The sequence below is a fragment of the Carex rostrata genome, chromosome 5 (assembly GCF_964058835.1).
Source record: "Carex rostrata chromosome 5, lpCarRost1.2, whole genome shotgun sequence".
Lineage (NCBI taxonomy): Eukaryota > Viridiplantae > Streptophyta > Magnoliopsida > Poales > Cyperaceae > Carex > Carex rostrata.
Window position 1 is genome coordinate 7,197,140 of NC_135922.1, and position 21,492 is coordinate 7,218,631.

Consider the following 21,492-nt stretch of genomic DNA (forward strand, 5'->3'; position numbering starts at 1 on the left):
ATTGTAAATAACGATATACACTTGTCGGAGAGACAAGGTACCATCAAGCGATTAATCAAGAATAATCGGGAATAATCAGCCATAATTGGAAATAATCGGCCGATTAGTTGGGAAAATCGGTGATGGTTTGATCACCGCCAACGACTAATCTGCCGATTAATCAGCCTAAACAGATGTTTTTTACAACACTGGTTGCTTGAGCAAACAAATATGGTACCCGTGAGGGGAAGGAAATGTTTACCGTATTTTTTTTTTTTTTATAAAAGTGGGGTTTAGGGCCCTGAGGGTTCTTTCATGTTAGTTAATTGAGATTTGAGAATAAGCACCAGTTAAATTTTTATTTGTTGTGTCATCCTTTATATTTTTAATTGCTTTGTATAAATAGAACTGTCACTGGATGTCAATATTTGTTGCTCTACAGTAACTTTTATTAAGTAAAAGTTTCTTAACTAATTAATAGTAATGCTTTATGTTAGTTAATTATAAATTAGAAGCACCAGTTAAATTTTGATTTGTTGTATCAACCCTTATATTTTTAATTATTTTTTAAAATAAAATTGTCACTGGATAAGAAAAGAGAAATGGAGAAGACTATATGGAAACCTTGCTTTGGTTGATGTTCTGCTTAGTATCCGAACAAGAAGGGCAATTTCCTTACAATTTGATATAATCAATCAATCCGATGATTAATGAGTCATTATTTTTTACTATGGCTCATTAATAGCAATAGAGACATTCACCAACCTTCAAAGAGAAACAAAGTAGCAATTGAGATGGTATCTCAATCGGATGATTAACAAAAACAATTATTGCTACAGAGGCAAACCAATAATGCTACCCCAAATGGCTGCAACTTCTTCCCTTGCCTTCGTTGCACTTCTCCTGTCTCTTTCTCAGTTAATCCACAACCTGATCATAATTTTTATAGAATCTCTCAGAGTTCATGATTTTTATAACTAATTAATATCTCTAAAGTTCTACATTCTCATTCAAAAAGAACATAACAGAATCTTTCTCCATTTATTATGGTAAAAAAATATATATAATGAAACAACCTTTCATAATTGTGGACCACACTTTAATTAACATTCCTTTTTATTGACTGTAGATTCCTTTGACAAGTTTTAGGAATCAAACTTAGTTTTCTCTGTTGGCCACTGCTCAGTACTCAGTACTCACCCCCAATTTTGTCGGTCCCACCAACACCAATGTTGACTGATCCTGGTCTATAGAATTAAATGCTAGACCAGTACAAATTTGAAGAAATTACCACTTGATGAGCGAGGCTGTGATAGGTATTTCTTGTTATTAAATTTGATCTTCAGAATGACCAAAGCACAAGCGTTAAAAACTGAAGGGAAAATGATGCTGTAAAAAGCGTGGAGATCACAACATCTCGTGTAGGACACTTCTCCCACTAGGCCACTAACATTTAACATTTCTCATTCCAGTCAAAGACAACGATCGACGTTTAATTACTTGGCAAAGAATTATCAAGAGGAATTGTATTTATAAAAAATAAATACATTTTGCATGCATAGTAGTACTAATGAAATTAATTTTCAACAGCATTTAAAATTGTGCTCTATGACATGACATTTGACATTGAAAAACATTTCATTATAGTCACATCCTCATTACCTCTCTTTGCAAGGTAACAACAACTGTTTAATATAATCTAAATTATTCAAGGAATATTTGCAAGGCAACAGGGACTGTTGATAGTCTCTGTTTAAACTACTAGTCTCATTTAAACTACTAGTCTCAGTTTTCTACATCAACTAAGCTTTTCTCTACCATGTTGCTACAGAACCAAACCAATTATGCTACCCCAAATGGCTTTTACTTCTTCCCTTGCCTTCGTTGCACTTCTCTTGTGCTTCCCTTTCTCTGTTAATCCACAACTTTATAACTATCCCATTGCAAGCGCTCCGGCATCATGGAAAAACTCACCATCTGATCTCCAACCCATGGTTTTCTATGGTGAATATGCCAATTCCCTCCTCCTACGGCTAAACGTAAGTCACGGGTTGTCATTTGCTACTGGGTTTTACTACTTGCCACCTGGTAATAGCTTTATTCTCTCCATATACATCATATCTGCATTTGATGAGTACTACATTCCTCCACAAGTCATCTGGTCAGCAAATCGAGATCGCCCTGTTCGTGAAAATGCCACACTTCAACTAACATCTACAGATGGTCTAACCCTCCGTGACAGTGATGGTAGCCTTGTTTGGTCTACTAGCGGGTTGAATCGATCCGTGGCCGGTATTAATATCACAGAAGCTGGTAATCTTGTGCTCTTTGATATAAATAATTCCACAATCTGGCAATCTATTGATCACCCAACTGATTGTCTAGTAATGGGGCAAACGTTGGAAGGAGGCATAAGGATCAGTGCCAATTCCTCTAGCACCAATTTGGCTGAAAGCCAGTTTTATCTCACCCTCCTTGCAGATGGTTTGTATGGATTTCTCAATTCAAATCCTCCACAGGAGTACTATTACTATAGAACAACAAATGAAATATCAAATGTAATATCAAATAGAACAGTAGACAAGTCTATGTCTATAAAGTTTTCGAACGGCAGCATAACTATGTCCTCTGCGTTACTAACTTATGATATACCAATTTTTCACTTTTCGTCTGCTAATTCAATACAGTACATAAGATTAGAGTCTGATGGACACTTAAGACTCTATGATTATGATTATGATTATGATTATGGTGCATTTCACACTAGTACAAAAAACCCCTTCACTGACTGTTAAAATACCCCTACACCGACTGTTATAGCGGCGTCAGTAAAACCAGCGCCAGTGAAGAATACCTTTTACTGACTCTCTAAAAACAGTCAGTGTTGGGTTCAACACTGACTGTTTTAAAGCGTCAGTGTTGAGCACCAACACCGACTCTTTTAAAAAACAGTCAGTGTTGACACCAACACCGACTCTTTTCAAAAAGAGTCAGTGTTGAGAACCAACACCGACTCTTTTCAAAAAGAGTCAGTGATGAGCACCAACACCGACTCTTTTTAAAAAGAGTCAGTGATGAGCACCAACACCGACTCTTTTCAAAACAGTCAGTGTTGTGCATCAACACCGACTGTTTTTCTGTGTTGACATGATTCTGTTTTGCTAGCCATATATTACCATTCAACATTTATTGACATTAAAAAATTAATATGCCACAATCACAAACAAAAGACAACAAAAAAGTTAATTGCCATTAAAAATTATCAAATTTCATGTTATCCAAATTACATGCCATATATCCACAAAACACACAAAAGACACCAAATTATCCAAGTTAATTGCCATCAAAAATCTATTTACTTGACTTAAATAAAAAATGTTTCTCTTTCTTGCAACCTATAACTAATACAAAGGATAGTACCACCCGAGAAGAGATGACATTCAATTGACGAGGCCTATTCAACGTAATCAACCTCACATTGCCACTTCACCTAGTACAACCTACGGATAGCAATTAGTGAAAATTAGAATCTGTGCCATTAAATTTAATATCACAATGACAAAGTGCATGACAAGAGGGTAGTATGACAATATACCGTAGAAGTGTATTCACTCCATGCCTATAATTAACTTCAAAAATTTATAGGCAAAAGTTGAACTAATTAACTTCGAAAATTTGTAGGCAAAAGTTGAACGTGACATTTGAATTGCCCCTGAACTATACATTTGTTAAGCATTTTTCAAACATACCTTTTTCAAGTAAAATCGCATACAAATTAAAATCAAGTCACAATGAAATGAAGAAAACTCTAAATTATAACCACAGAGATCATCTCCACAATAAATATATAATAAGAACAATTCCACACAAAAAATATATAATCGCATAATGATGCAAGAAATTATTTCTACTGGAAGCATCCTAATCGTGGAGGCCTCAAATGAACGAACTTTTTTTTAACCCTTGACCAACTAACAATGGTATCATTGTACACCACTAATTACAAAATAAATTATTTACCAATATTTAACAAATTAGGTACTACCATGAATAAGAGTAGAGTTCTCTTGTTTAAATTCATACAATACTCAGGGTTAGAGAGACTTTCGTAACTAATTACATCTACATGTTGGATAGTTAATAATAGTTTAAGATATTTGCAGGGAGTATCTAACCAACCTTAGACACATGAAACAGTAGATAATCTCTCGGCGTATAGCTTAAACAATCTACATCCGGTGTTTATGTACCACAACTTCTGGAGTCTTCAGCATCTGCAATTTCTACAGCATAAATTATAAAACCAAAAATGATTTTACCAGTAAGGAATGACAACAGCTAGTGAGAATAGGCCTGCTACTGTCACAATGAAATGCAATGAAAAGCATTATTTTGACCTCTGCTGACAAATCAGCTGATACTGACAAATTGAAGGACTAAATTGCAAAACCAATTCCACAGTCAGATAAAGAATTGAAAAATACATGAAATGGACGCAAACTTTGCATTTTTCTGATTTTTCTACACAAAGTTATGAATTTTCAAAGTTCATATTTAAAAATGAGAGAATTCTGAATTTTCCTGTCAAAATGACAGTCCATGCCCCTGACAGGAGAATAATTCATAAAAATGTAAATAAAATCTCTAAAATGGTAAAAATTGGTATACAAGCCCTTAATCCATGTCTCTTTGGTTCCGTAAAACAAAATTTACAACCCATGTACAAAATTCATGAGCAAATGGATCAGACAAATCTGAAAATGCATGGTCATGTGACCTGAGCTTGACCAGAACCTGGTTCAGGTTGAATTGTAGCCTCTGTAACCATTGAAACCTTTTAAATGTTCTGAATGACCTCCCTGAGCACTTGATTCAGCCTCAAACCCCTTTAATTATTCATCGGTATACTGATAAACCCAGAACTTATTTCTCAAGGTCTGAATTTGGAACAGGGACAGCCATATACTGATAAATCCAGAACCACCAAAACAATATACCCGCATCACAACAAGCAAGAAACTCAATTTAGGAACTTACTCTGCTTGATTTATGGCTTCATTGATACGCTGATCATAATCATCTATTTACAAAAACAGCATAACAGTAGTTAGTATTTCATGGCTAGAATAGCAAAGAGCTCTGCAAAATAAATTTGGAAACTATGAACCTATTGTTACATGGGCTTATTTGGTGTTTAATTGTATATGGATAATAAAGCGAGAACTAAACTAAAGCTTGATTGAGCCTCATATCATAAGTGAAAAAAATAGGTTAGGTGAGACAACATTGGCCTCAACAAAGTCTCTATGGAACAGTGAAGCTTAATCCATGGTTAATCAAACAAAATAAAAACATCATATTACTAAATAAAATCGACAACAAGCAACAATAAAAGTGAGTGCTTTTTAATTACCCGAGAGAGGAGCACATCGATCGTTGATTGATTACGTAAAAATGAACGGTATGAAATTATTGGCTCAATTTCAAGAGACAAATAACGATAAAATTATATAAAATTGACATTTATAAGTATTATTTGACATATAAGATGTAAAAATAGTAGAAAATATTTATTTTTAATTCTTTTCATACTATTTTCTGTACAATTATTACCTAAATTTAGATTTGTAAATTTATATCCGTTTGATAGGAGATGAATGGTCTTGATTTCAAAGGAGGTGTCCATTTCTGAGGTTGTGGGTGGGAGTCCATATCATACTACTTAATCAATTTAAACAATTAAACAATTGTACTACTAATTGAAACGGTTCCAATCGACCCACGGACGACATTTGGAGTGAATCCAATTTGAATGGTAATTCTTTTAGCATGCTCTCTGTTTTGCTTGTGTTTAACATAATTTCAACTGTTGCCTTCCCTTTGGGGTGAATCCAATTTTTTCTGCAATAAATATATACACAACATTAGAATAATTTTATGCAAAATTTGAAGTTAGAATTAAATTGAATTTAGAACAACCCACCTTAATTTATGCAAAATTCATATATGCAACATGCATATAATGCTATATAATTTTATGTGTCAAAATTATTTAACAATTTATTTTTAAATTTACAAAATTCTAAGTTTCTAATTAACATATTTTTATTTTTATGCTCTTCAACATAAACTGTATTATCATATTATTTATTTATGTACATACTTTCTTAACAACTAATCAAAGTTTAAAAATATATTATAAATTTTGGAAGACTTCATTGTATTGTAAAATATTCACAAATTACTTAATTGGATTCCCTTATCAAATTTCATATAATTAACTCGTGATTTTCTTTAGGATTCTCCGTCTTTTTGTATTATCTTGTGATTATTAAATTCGTATTTGTAAAAACTTGAAAGATTTTAAGTTTTAACTTGATATTATTAAATAAATTCATGTATTACATGTGTTCAATGAAATGTTCAAAACAAAATAATATATTTTTAATTATGATATTTGAAAAAAAAAAAAAAACAGTCAGTCTTCAACACCAACACTGACTGTTTTTAAAGGGTCAGTATTGCTACTCAACACTGACTCTTTTGGAAAACAGTCAGTGTTGGTTATCAACACTGACTGTTTTTCAAAAGAGTCAGTGTTGAACACCAACACTGACTTTTTTTAAAGCGTCAGAGTTGGTAATCAACACTGACGCTTGAAAAAGAGTCAGTGTTGGTGTTCAACACTGACTCTTTTGAAAAAGAGTCAGTGCTGGTACTCAACACTGACTCTTTTGAAAAAGAGTCAGTGTTGGTACTCAACACTGACTGTTTTCCAAAAGAGTCAGTGTTGAGTACCAACACTGACTCTTTTTAAAGCGTCAGAGTTGATAATCAACACTGACACTTGAAAAACAGTCAGTGTTGGTGTTCAACACTGACTCTTTTTTGAAAAACAGTCAGTGTTGATAACCAACACTGACTGTTTATAAAGCGTCAGTGTTGAACAACAACACTGACTGTTATTTAATAAAAGAGTCAGTGTAGTGTGAGCAACACTGATGCTTTGCTTAAAATAGTCGGTGATTAAGGGTCGGTGAAGGGGTTTTTTGTACTAGTGTCAATGGAAAATGGTGGCTGATTTGCTCAATTTGAGTAACTGTGATTACCCAACAGTCTGTGGGAAGTACGGGATTTGTGATAATGGACAATGCACCTGCCCCACAGGAATCTTAGGAAATTATTTGAAGCCATTTGATAGCCGGCGAGCAGAGCTTGGTTGCCATGCAGTTACTAATATAACTTGTCAAGATACAAACAACCACCTTTTGTTAAACCTTACCGATGTATATTATTTCAATAGTATTGACAATGTTGCATTTTATGCAACTGATGAGAAGACTTGCAAAAAGGCATGTCTTGCAGATTGCAAATGTAAAGCTGCTCTGTTTCAGACTACTGAAGGGAAGTCATCAGATGGAAAGTGTTTAACACTACCAGATGTTTTTTCCTTTAAGAATCAACCTGATGCGTACTCTTCTGTATATATTAAGGTGCAAGCTTCCCCTTCATCACCTTCTAGTTCCAAAGTTGGGCTAGGAGCAATACTGGGTTCCACATTTGGTGCTCAGTTCTTTATCCTCACCTTAATTGGTATTTACATAGTGTGTTTCAGAAGACGGGAAGAAGCGGAAGATGATGATATCTTCGAACAATTACCAGGGATGCCAACTAGGTTCACTTTCGAAGAGCTACGAGCGGCCACTGAAAACTTTGTCAAAATACTCGGAAAATGTGGATTTGGTACTGTGTTTGAAGGAAGGTGGGGGGATGAAAGAATTGCAGTGAAACTTTTGGATAACGTTGGTCATGAAAAGGAGGATTTCTTAGCGGAGGTTGTGACTATTGGTAGTATCCATCACATCAATCTGGTGAGGCTGATCGGTTTCTGTGCCGACAAGTTGAATAGGCTCTTAGTTTATGAGTACATGTGTAACGGGTCATTGGATCAGTGGATCTACTACAGAGATGGGAGAGTTCCCTTGGCTTGGCCCATGAGGTTCAAAATTATAACTGACATAGCCAAGGGTTTATGTTATCTTCACGAGGATTGCAGGTAAAAAATTGTACATTTCGATATCAAGCCGGCTAATATTCTTTTAGATGAAAATTTTAATGCTAAATTTTCTGACTTTGGGTTATCCAAGCTTATCGATAAGGACATTATCACAGTAATGACTAAAATGCGGGGTACTCCTGGATATTTAGCACCTGAATGGCTAACAACAATGGTCACTGAGAAGGTTGATGTTTACTGTTTTGGTGTGGTAGTAATGGAGATTCTATGTGGAAGAAGAAACCTTGATGATTCCCAGACCGAAGAGAATCGCTATCTGATTAAACTGTTAGAAGAAAAATCTAAGAGCAATGGATTATTAGATTTGATCAGTGTTTTAAATAGCGCGCTATAGCGCCGCTATAGCGTTTTCCGACCAAAAAAGCTATGGCGCTATGCCCAAATAGCGCCGCTATAGCGCGCTATTCCGCGCTATAGCGCCGCTATTTGAGCATAGCGCGATTTTTTTAACCCGTACGCTATTTCGCGATAAACGCTATTTAAACCATTGGATTTGATTGACAAAAATCTTGGTGATATCGAATTATACAAAAGGGAAATTGTGAATGTGATGGAGCTTGCAATGTGGTGCTTGCAATGGGATAGTACCCGAAGGCCTTCAATGTTAGTAGTTGTTAAGGTTTTAGAGGGAGTGATGGAGGTTGAAACATCATTGGATTATAATTTTGTTTCTTCAATTCCAATGATCGCAAATATATCTAGCATAGTGGATCAAGCAGCTCCCTTTGCAGCTTCAGTTTTGTCAGGCCCTCGGTGAAACTACGGGATCCTTTATTCGAAGCATTCTGACTCCAAGCTGAAAGAGTACTCGTAGCAATCTTTGAATTGCACTGGTGAGAAGTGTGTTTTGGTAGTATTTAATTATAAGATTGTTTCTTATTTGCTGCATGTATATTTTGAAAGTATTATGATTGTAATGTATGGATGATGATATTGCATGTATGTTTGAAGGTATTATTATTGTTATGTCAAATTGTTTTATTGTCTGGAAAAGAAATCTTGGGAGTTGTTGTTTCCCGCGAGAAAATCATCCATTGTATACTGGTATATTAGGTTTTCTATTTGATGCATGTATGTTTGAAGGTATAACTATTGTAATATATGGATGATTTTATGCATGTATGTTTGAAGGTATTACTATTGTAAAATATTTAGTGTATCTACCTAATAGTACGCTATTGAGAGAGATGTTATGAATCAGAAATACAAAGTCATTTTGGCAACTTTTCTAGTGCAGGTGCACAAAAGTGCAACACGGTGTAGAAAAGAAACAGAAAACACTATCCCTTTGCACTTTGTTTCTTGTAGTGTTGTAAATAACGATATACACTCGTCGAACAGACAAGGTATCATCAAGCTATTAATCGAGAATAATCAGACATAATTAGAAATAATCGGGCGATTAGTTGGAAAAATCCGTGACGGTTTGATCACTGTCAACGACTAATATTCCGATTAATCGGCCTAAACAGATGTTTTTTACAACACTGGTTTCTCGAGCAAACAAATATGGTAACCGTGAGGGTAAGGAAATGTTTACCCTATATATATATATATATATTTATAAAAGTGGGGTTTAGGGCTCTGAGGGTGCTTTCATGTTAATTAATTGACAATAAGAAGCACCAGTTAAATTTTTATTTGTTGTGTCATCCTTTATATTTTTAATTGTTTTGAATGAATAAAACTGTCACTGGATAAGAAAAGAGAATTGGAGAAGGGTATATATGGAAATCTTGACTTGCTTGATGTTTTGCTCAGTATGCGAACAACAAGGGCAGTTTCCTTACAATTCATATAATAAATCAATTGGATGATTAATGAGTCAATTGACTATTGTTATCAATCAAGCGGGCAATTTTAGTCATTATTTTTTACTATGGCTCATTAATAGCAATAGAGACATCCACAAACCTTTAAAAAGAAACAAAGTAGCAATTTAGATGGTATCTCAATCGGATGATTAACAAAAACAATTTCCTTACAATTATAGGCACTACCATCTTTATCGTCGAATGGCTTTAACTTCTTCCCTTGCCTTCGTTGCACTTCTCATGTGCTTCTCTTTCTCAGTTAATCCCCAACCTGATCATAATTTTTATAGAATCTCTCAGAGATCATGATTTTTATAACTAATTAATATCTCTGAAGTTCTATATTCTCATTCGAAAAGAACATAACAGAATCATTCTCCATCTATTATGGTATAAAAAAATATATATAATGAAACAACCTTTCATAATTGTGGGCCACTTTAATCAACATTCCTTTTTATTGACTGTAGATTCCTTTGACAAGTTTTAGGAATCAAACTTAGTTTTCTTTGTTGGCCACTGCTCAGTAGTCAGTAGTCACCCCCAATTTTGTGGGTCCCACCAACACCTATGTTGACTGATCCTGGTCTATAGAATTAAATGCTATACCAGTACAAATTTGAAGAAATTACCACTTGATGAGCGAGGCTGTGATAGGTGTTTCTTGTTATTAAATTTGATCTTCAGAATGACCGAAGCACAAGCGTTAAAAACTGAAGGGAAAATGATGCTGTAAAAACATCTCGTGTAGGACACTTCTCCCACTAGCATTTAACATTTCTCATTCCAGTCAAAGACAACGAGCGACGTTTACTTGGCAAAGAATTATCAAGAGGAATTGTATTTATCAAAAATAAAACATTATGCATTCATAGTAGTACTAATGAAATTAATTTCAACATCAATTAAAATTGTGCTCTATGACATGACATTTGACATTGAAAAATCCATTATAGTGACATCCTCATTACCTTCTTGCAAGGCATGCAACAACAACTGTTTCATATAATCCAAATTATTCAAGGAATATTTGCAAGGAAATAGCGACTGTTGATAGTCTTTGCTTAAACTACTAGTCTATGTATTCTGCATTAACTATATAAGTTTTTCTCTAACAAGAAAAATGAAATCTTGAAATTAACCCTAATGTAGAATTTCAGAGAGATCTTAATTTTCTTATATTTTTTTTAATTAATTAATTTCTCTCAAATTCTACATTCTCAGTCAAAAGCAACAGTAGCGAATATTTCTTCCATTTATTCTGATAAAACATAAAATAAAATCAAACAAACTCAATTCATAATTTAGAGCCAGTTCTATTATCCTTCCTTGTATTGACTGCAGTGTTATCAGGATCAGTTCTTAGAAAAAACCGATCCTAATAGTTGAACTATTAGGATCAGTTGTTTAGAACAACTGATCCTGATAGTATCAGGATCGGATTTTATAAACAACTGATTCTAATAGTATCAGGATCGGTTTTTTATAAAAAACCGATTATGGTAGTAATTTTTTTTTTTTTTTTTTTTTGCAGAACCAACTTTGAAAAAAAAATATAGTATTAGAATCAGTTGTTTCAAATAACCAATCCTAATACTATTTTTTTTTTTTTGCAGAACCAACTTTGTGTGGTGCGCTGTATGTAGTCTAAAATGCTCTGTTCAGATTAAAAGCAAATTGGCACAGTGACAGCTTCAAAATTGAGATAGCAAATTTCATTTTATAATTAGTTTTTTTTTCAATATTTTAAAATATTTATGTTTGTAATTTTAATAATGAAAAGTATATGTAATTAGGCATTTGTGTTATATGTAATTAGTGTGATGATTAATATAATATATATGTGGCTGTTGTATATGGCATATGGTTCAATTATAAATATTTTTTGATGAAAATTAATGTAATTTATATTATTAAAATTTATGTGATAATATAATTAATTATTTGACATTGATATTTCATTTTGAAGTCATTTTGACTATTGAATTTTTTTATACAATCATGCATGATGCATCAATGACTTGTGCCATATAATAATATACATAGGACTTGAACCCTTGTTGTGTGGAGTTGTGAAGGAACGAATACGAACATCAGCATTTGGTCGATCGGAACCGTTAAAATGAAAGAATGTCATATTAATTTCACCATTATAAAATTTGATACAATTCGGGATTCGTTTACTAGTTCATCAAAGCAAAACAATATAGCAACATCGCACGGCCGTAAATAGTTTACGTTGGATCAAAACTTACAGTTGTCGGGCCTTCGGCACTTTTACGTTATTAATGTTCCATGTTATATCTTGATCATTTTAAAAATTATTACATGTCATTTAATTACAGACCCACCGTTGGATGATCATGCAGAAATGAACAGTCTGCATTCCATTTAACAATTTGATGCCATTAATAATAATAAAATTGTACAAAATTGATCATAGTAGAGTTGATTTGGCCATACAAACACAAATAAATATTTTTTATATTTTTCACATTTTTCTTAATATTTATCCGTGTACATGCATTACCAAACAGAAAAGAAAATAAATGGTAGCCGTTTGATGGTTGATAGACCATCAATATGAGTGGGGTTTACCTCAGTGATTTTTCTTATATAAATTATCAGGATCAGTTTTTTATAAAAAACCGATCCTGATACTATTTTTTTTTTTTGCATAACCAACTTTGAAAAAAAATAGTATCAGGATCGGGTTTTTTATAAAAAACCAATCCTGATACTTTTTTTTTCAAAGTTGGTTCGGCTAAAAAAAAAAAGTATCAGGATCGGTTTTTTATAAAAAACCGATCCTGATACTATTTTTTTTTTTGCAGAACCAACTTTGAAAAAAAAATACTATCAGGATCGGTTTTTTATAAAAAAACCGATCCTGATACTATTTTTTTTTTACAGAACCAACTTTGAAAACAAAATAGTATCATGATCGGTTTTTTATAAAAAAAACCGATCCTAATAGTATCAGGATCAGTTTTTTATAAAAAAAACCGATCCTGATACTTTTTTTCAAAGTATCAGGATCGGTTTTTTATAAACAACCGATCATAATGATAACTCCCTATATAACCTACTTAGGGTTCTTCTTATTTTCATTTCGCGCCTCTCATTTTCAACTTAGTGTCTCTCTCTCTGTGTCTCCGTATCTCCCTCTCAAATCCTCAGTACTCTTTGTCTCTCTCTCTCTGTCTCCGTCTCTCCCTCTCCTCTGTGTGTCTCTCTCTCTTTCTCTCCATCTCTTCCTCTCAAAGCCGAGCCTCTCAATTATGTCAGTTTTTAATTTTTTTTATTGTTTCAAAAATTAATTAATGGTGTTTGTATATTATTTTACAGTCTTGAGGACATCTCGTTCAAGTTACTTAATCATCCGGCCGATCAACTATCATGGTATTAGCTTTATCTAATTTTCTCATTATAATACTTTTAAAACACATTTTTTTGTATTTTTTATTGTAAAATATTTTTCCATCTAATTGTTACCTTTGTTTTTGTTTGTCGGGTCTTTTCTAATCTCAAGTGATGTGATTGCAAAAGAGGTAGTTATTGTTTTTTTATTGTTGTGCTTTACATTAATTGCATAAATGTGTGTTAATTGAAGAAATAGCTCAATTAGTCACTTGTATGTTTGTTAATTAAATTTTTTTGGATTTAAATTTCTTGTTATAATATGTAATGCTTCACAAAACTTTGTATGAACATGAATTTTTTGTAATAATTTAAGATGTGCATGATATTTAATTTAGGATGTGTATATGATATTTGATTATTGCTTCTTACTGTGCAAACAAAAAAAAATTAGGATGCTGGCCAGCAAAATATATATGGAAGCTGGTCAAATAAATAAAAATATATTTTTTTAGCTTCAATAAAACATCAGGATCAGTTATTTTAAACAACCGATCCAGATTACCACTATTAGGATCGGTTGTTTAAAATAACCGATCCTAATTGTAAAAAAAAAAAAAAAACTTTTAGGATCGGTTATTAAAAAATAACCGATCCTAAAAGTTTTTTTTTTCAGATCATAATTCCAAAAAAAAATAATAATAATAATAACCGATCCTAAAAGTTTTTTTTTTTTTTTGGAATTATGATATGAAAAAAAAAAATTTAGGATCGATTATTTTTTAATAACCGAACCTAAAAGTTTTTTTTTTTTTTAAGAATGAGGATATGAAAAAAACCGATCCAGAATATAACTATTAGGATCGATTCGTTAAGAAAAACCGATCCAGATAACTGCTATTAAGATCGGTTATAATAAACAACCGATCCTAATAGTTACTATTTGGATCGGTTCTTTAAAAAATAAAAAATCGATCCTGATAGTATCAGTATCGCCTTCATCAGGATCGGTTGTATTCCGATACTGATATGCGTATATAACCGATCCTGATTCCATATTTTCCACTACTGCATATACATCATAAAAGCATATGAAGATGATAATGGTGGCTATTTGTACGATTACTCGGACCGTCCACAAGTCGATCATCTGGTCAGCAAATTGAGCCCATCCTGTTAGTGAATATGCCACACTTCAACTGTAATTTAAAGATGGTCTAACCCTTCGTGATAGTGATGGTAGCCTAGTTTGGTCCACTAGCGGGTTGAATCAATCCATGGCCGGTATTAAAATCACAGAAGCTGGTAATCTGGTGCTCTTTGATATAAATAATTCTATAATCTGGCAATCTATTGATCACCCAACTGATTGTCTAGTAATTGGGCAAATGTTGGAAGGAGGCATAAGGATCAGTGCCAATTCCTCTAGCACCAATTTGGCTAAAAGCCAGTTTTAATTCACCCTCCTTGCAGATGGTTTGTATGGATTTTTCAATTCGAATCCCCCGCAGGTGTACTACTACCAAAGCACAACAAATGGAATATCAAATAGAACAGTAGACAAGTCTATGTCTATAAAGTTTTCAAACGGCAGCATAGCTATGTCCTCCCCCGATCAAACTTATGATACATCAATTTTTGACTTTTCGTATGCTAATTCAATACAGTACATAAGATTAGAGTCTGATGGACACTTAAGGCTTTATGATTTTGATGATGTATTTCAATGGAAAATGGTGGCTGATTTGTTAAATATTGATAGCAGTGATTACCCTAACGTCTGTGGGCACTATGGAATTTGCAGTAATGGACAATGCACTTGCCCCACAGGAACCTTGGAAAATTATTTCAAGCCGGTTGATAACCGGCGAGCAAAGTTTGGCTGCTATGCAGTTACTAATATAACTTGTCAAGATGCAAACAACCACCTTTTGTTAAACCTTACCGATGTATATTATTTCAATAATATTGACAATGTTGCATTTAATGCAACTAATGAGGAGACTTGCAAAAAGGCATGTCTTGGAGATTGCAAATGTAAAGCTACTCTGTTTCATACTACTAAAGGGAACTCATCAGATGGAAAGTGTTTAACACTACCAGATGTTTTTTCCTTTAAGAATCAACCTGATGCGTATTCTTCTGTATATATTAAGGTGCAAGTTGTCCCTTCATCACCTTCTAGTTCCGAAGTTCGGCTAAGAGCAATACTGGGTTCCACATTTGGTGCTCTATTCTTTATGCTCACCTTAATTAGTATTTACATAGTGTGTTTCAGAAGACGGGAAGAAGCGAAAGATGAGGATATCATCGAACAATTACCAGGGATGCCAACTAGGTTCACTTTCAAAGAGCTACGAGCGGCCACAGAAAACTTTGTCAAAATACTCGGAAAATGTGAATTTGGTACTGTGTTTGAAGGAAGGTGGGGGGATGAGAGAATTGCAGTGAAACTTTTGGATAACGTTGGTCATGGAAAGAAGGATTTCTTAGCAGAGGTTGTGACTATTGGCAGTATCCATCACATCAATCTGGTGAGGCTGGTCGGTTTCTGTGCTGACAAGTTGAATAGGCTTTTAGTTTATGAGTACATGTGTAATGGGTCATTGGATCAATGGATTTACTATAGAGATGGGAGAGTTCCTCTGGATTGGCCAATTAGATTCAAAATTATAACCGACGTAGTCAAGGGTTTATGTTATCTCCATGAGGAATGCATACAAAAAATTATGCATTTCGATATCAAACAGGAAAATATTCTTTTGGATAAAAATTTTAATACTAAAGTTGCTGACTTTGGTTTAGCCAAGCTTATCGATAAGGGCATTAGCAAAGTAATGACTAAAATGTGGGGCACTCCTGGATATTTAGCACCTGAATGGCTAACAGCAATGGTCACTGAGAAGGTTGATGTTTACAGTTTTGGTGTGGTAGTAATGGAGATTCTATCTGAAAGAAGAAACCTTGATGATTCCAGATCAAAGAGAATTGTCATCTGATTAAATTGTTAGAAGAAAAATCTAAGAGCAATGGATTATTAGATTTGATTGACAAAAATCTTGGTGATATCGAATTATACAAAAGAGAAATTGTGAATATGATGAAGCTTGCAATGTGGTGCTTGCAATGGGATAGTACCCGAAGGCCTTCAATGTTAGTAGTTGTTAAGGTTTTAGAGGGAGTGATGCAAGTTGAAACATCATTGGATTATAATTTTGTTTCTTCAATTCCAATGATCGCAAATATACCTAGTGCAGTGGATCAATCAGCTCCCTTTGCAGCTTCAGTTTTGTCAGGTCCTCGGTGAAATTACGGCATCCTTTATTCGAAGCATTCTGACTCCAAGCTGAAAGAGTACTTGGAGCAATCTTTGAATTGCACTGGTGAGATGTGTGTTTTGGTAGTATTTAATTATAAGATCGTTTCCTATTTGATGCATGTATATTTTGAAGGTATTAGTATTGTAATGTATGGATGATTATATGCATTTAAGGGTTTAGGGTTTAGGTTTTTCTAGTATTGTAATGTTGGATGATTCTATGTTGTATGTTTGAAGGTATTATAACTGTAATGTTTGGATGATTCTATGCATGTATGTTTGAAGGTATTATAATTGTTATGTCAATTTGTTTTATGTATACAACAACAAGGTAGGCATTTTTCGCGAGAGAAAAAGTACATTTATGATGGTACTCCGTCGCAAAAAGTACCGTCACTAATAGAAAAAACATGTTTATGACAATACTTCATTGCAAAAAGTCACTTTTTACCCTCGTGAAAAGTCAAACGTTTGAAGGTATTAAAAAAATTATACCCATTTTTTTTTAATTTCCAGTTTTTGTAGGTTAAATTTAGATCTTTTGTTACATTTGTAGTTTTGTACTCGGAATTTATACTCCATTTTTCTCTTAATTAAAATAAAATATCTTTTTGAATAAAAAAGACAGAGTGAAGACAACGGTCAATTATTATTATTATTGTTGTTGTTGTTATTATTATTATTATTATTATTATTATTTGTTGTTGTTGTTGTTGTTTAGGGTTTAGATTCAATTTACCAGCATCTCAAAAAACAAGATTTACAACCCATTTCCTAAACCTTAAAAGTCGAAAAAGTAAATCCCATGTATTCTATTCCATCCTCTCCACATTTCCTTGAAATCAGCCGAATTGTTTAGCTCCCTTCTGACATAGTGGCACTAAAAACCTCTATTCTTGTCAAAAATCTCCCACAATTGTTGTGCTTCTTTGAATACTGTCCAGTCCAGCTCAGTTGGAGGTTGCAATTGAGTGTGCTTTCACCAAAACCTCACAGTCAGAGAAAAAGGAGCATGACAAAATACCTTGAGCACTCACATAGAAGCATGCATGCAAATTCAAGAATAAACCCAATTCCTCCTGCCCATTTCCCTTTCCAAGAACCATCAGTAAAACAGGAGTAAGATTCAAATTCAATTACCTGCTTGGAACTGATTGTTGGATGTCTGACAGTGCCAGATTTTACTCCAGCAGTACCAGTATACAAAGTTCCCTATTAGTCTGCCGCAGATAAAGCTCCATTAAGCCAGCAAACTCTCGAGAAACGACATTTCCATAGCAAATGATCCATGCTCTCTTCCTCTTGCCCGCAGGTCGCACAAATTGGGTCTCCTCTCCTAATTCTAGAATGAATTATTTTGGCCAAGGGAAGAGCTCCTTGCATGAGTTTTCAGCCAAAGAGACAGATTCTCGGAATTACCACCCCTTTCTTCCAAATCATTTTACAAAAAAAAAAAATATAATCCATTAACTGAAAATGGGCAATTTTTATTCCAAACAGTTAATTTTTTATTTAGAAAAATCATATAATCCATCACTTCACCAAAAAAAAAAAAAAGGTAGTACAAATTAGTCTCACAATTTTTTATGTTAAAGTTCAAATGCAGTTCTAAATTCTAATGCAATTTGATTATTGAACTTCTACTGTGAAAGACTATGCGACTAATTTTTATTTTATTTGAAGATCAAATGGAGTCTAATTTTCTACTCAACTTGTTTTTTTGAAATAAGTTGGTATTCCCACCTATTTTCATTAACTGAAAACCAAATACACAGTTCATAGCAGGTACCACCTCTCTGGTACCAGAATACAAAACATAACAAAACAAAGTTTCAAGACCTAAGCATGTATTAGAAGTACCTTGTACTACTATCTATCTCCAATTACTCCTACTTATCAAGTTCATTACATATATTAAGTACAAACATTCAACACAAAAAGAGTACTGACAAACACATAAGCATATAAGCCCCTGCAAAAACTAAAATTAGCAGACTGGTCACACTTCAATTAAGCACCTTCTTCAGATCTTGCCCCTTCATCTTCTAAATGCATATGAGTCTCTACTCTCTAGCCCAAGCATAATTCTCTGATCGGAACGCGTAAAAAAACGAAGAAATAAGAATTGGCAGGGCGGATCCTTATTGGATGTAGCTTTTGCTTTTAATTTGTAAGATGAGAAAATAAATGAGCAATCATTTCTTGTATATCCTCTCTTGCAGGGAGAGCAAATGAAATCATAAATGAAATTTAAGAGGAGACGGGGCTGCAAATTTTAAATCCTTTGAATTTCAGAACTTTTCCTTGTTTAATTTAAATTTCAGCCACAAATTTTAAATCCTTTGAAATTAATTAAAGAATTACCTCTTCAATGTAAAGTTATTCAAACTTAATTTTACCGTATCATGAACTTTTATAACTTTTTTTTATTGATTTTCATTATTTAATATGGATTTGAAGTTTTGAACCCATTTAATCATTTATACATAATATGATTATGATTAATTAAAAATAAAGATGTGTGAGCTGTTGATTAAGAGTAGTTTATTTGACAAATAATGGATTAAATGTTTTGTAAAAAAAATTATTGTTATAAAAAAAGTTGCTCGATTACGAAATTTCTTGAATATAAAAATTTATTTTACAAAAAGTATTTCCTTTTAAAAAATTGTTCAATAAATATTATTTTTCGAGGCAAAATTTGAGAAACAACTCTAATATATACATAATTATGATTGAGGCTATCATACTATGCATAACACAGTGTAGTCTGTATTATGGATCAATATCTCTATTTTTAAAATCCAAACAATCGATCTAAATAATTCATCATGATTTCATATAAAACCATTTTAAAATTATTTTACTATCATTTTAGATAGGTAGAAAATTACTTGATCTGAAAATTGTAAACCATTCAAAATTAGTAATTTTCTACCCATCTACAAATAGTAAAAAAGAAATCTTAAAATATAAAATTTAGTATGCAAGTACATTTTCATATAGAGATCCATTTAACGGTTCAGATTGACTATTTATACTATAAAACAAAAATATTGATTCATAGTACGAACCAATTTGCGCTATGCATTGTACCATAATCTCATATTATCTCAAGTCTAGAACAAACTGGTTGATGGGCCTTGGGTTAAGCCCATGCTTAGCTCGGTTTGAAGCGGGCCTTGTCCGGTTCAATCCATTGACCATCCAAGCTAGGCAATTGAGTGGTTTTCAACTAGAAAATATTCAATTTATGGACTTTTGGTTATCTTTTCATTTTACTTAGAATAAATATGTTTTTTTTGTTTGAGATATAGAGTTTATCCTGACATAGATAAGAGCTTCTCTTACAAAATATTTTATGGGCAATTAATAATAAAGATAGGTGGGCTTGTAATCTGGGCTGGATTTAAAGGCCTCAAAAAGCAAATTATTAGCATTTATAGGCCCAAATAATAATAATATCATCTTACAAATAATAAGCTGGGCCTAAGAATAATAATAAATTTTTATTGATCTTCTTTCCAAGATCGGGATTGCTATATATATTAAAAATAATAATCATGGTAAAAAAAAAAAGGAGAGGATTTGAACCAAAATATTGACAAATATTAACATGTTATTGGTAAAATATAATTTTGATAATTATTTTAGCATTTTTTTTGTTTTGACAAATTATTTTATCTGCATTTTTGTCATTCGTCTTTAGGCAAAGTTTTCCTCACATATATTGGTTTTTACTTCTTTTTTGGTATATTTAAAAAAAAAAATCTAATTATTGTTCAAGATATACAATTTAATATAAAAATACCAAAAATTTAAACCCTTAACTCCTGAAAAACCCGAGAGAAAATTGTAAGTTAATATAAATTTGTGTAAGGATAAATACCGAGAGAATTATTTATTAACATCCGAAATACAAAATACTAATTAAATGATAAATTTGAGCACCAGTTTGTGCAATTAATAAAACCAAAAACATTTGGTAGATTAAGAAAATAATAATCCTCTTTAAAGATTTCTATGGTATTTAAATTTTTTGAAAATTAATAGACCAATTTGTTTTTTTAGTGTGAAAAATTAATTTGATGCTTCTGAATATATTGGAACCGAATTATTGTTTCCAAAAAAGATGCAAGGATCATGACTGAATTTAATATTTGATTCAGTAAATAATAAAATAGAAACGTGGCGTTTACTAAAATCAAATATAAAAGAAATAATAAACTGAGAGTGACAGTGACATGTGGGTCCATGGTACGCATGCGAAAGGAACATGCCAATTGCATGATCAGTTTCAGATTTTAGATGAATCTTAATTAAATGATCATGGTCCACTAATAGCTTACAAAATTGGCTGTCTGATTATAATCCAACGGACAAATTTAGACGGAGCACAGAGCAGATATGTAGGAAAAGAAGTCACGTGGGAAAGGACCCCTGCTCCAGCGAATGCTTATCACCTGAGTTAACTCAAATTTTGTGTTTACATCTAGACCGTCAATGTATTTCAACACGAATTTTAAAGTAATCCCGTGCATTCTGACTCTGGCCGGATTGGCCAGGATTATGATCGGACGGTCTCATATGTACTCAAAATATAAGATACTGCAGAGGATGCGGACATACTGTTCATTCAAGTTGCATGATCAGTTCAAATTTTAAATAAATGTTAATTAAATGATCACGGTGTACTAATAGCGTACATCACTAACCGTCTGATTATAATCCAACGGATAAAAATGTAAACGGAGCACAGAGCGGATTTGTAAGAAGAGAAGTCACGTGGAAAGGGCCCCCCTCCTGCAACTTGCGAATCAAAACACTGGATCTGATTCTGATCAGATGAGATAGATCTTCTCTGTTTGTTTCATACCTGCAATTATAATTGCACGGAGATTTGTCAATTCACACTAATAGACTTTTACATTGACAGTAACACC

General features: G+C 33.0%; 2 pseudogenes across 1 annotated transcript; both read left to right on the forward strand.

Annotated features, from left to right (window-relative positions):
* Positions 1-1,807: 1,807 nt before the first annotated feature.
* Positions 1,808-16,721, forward strand: LOC144553779 (G-type lectin S-receptor-like serine/threonine-protein kinase SD2-5; annotated as a pseudogene). The gene is made up of 5 exons (XR_013511454.1): positions 1,808-2,745; positions 7,096-8,353; positions 8,543-8,927; positions 9,110-9,187; positions 16,683-16,721. The product of XR_013511454.1 is annotated as a G-type lectin S-receptor-like serine/threonine-protein kinase SD2-5 (transcript).
* LOC144554538 (G-type lectin S-receptor-like serine/threonine-protein kinase SD2-5) lies at positions 14,415-16,717 on the forward strand (annotated as a pseudogene).
* Positions 16,722-21,492: the final 4,771 nt, after the last annotated feature.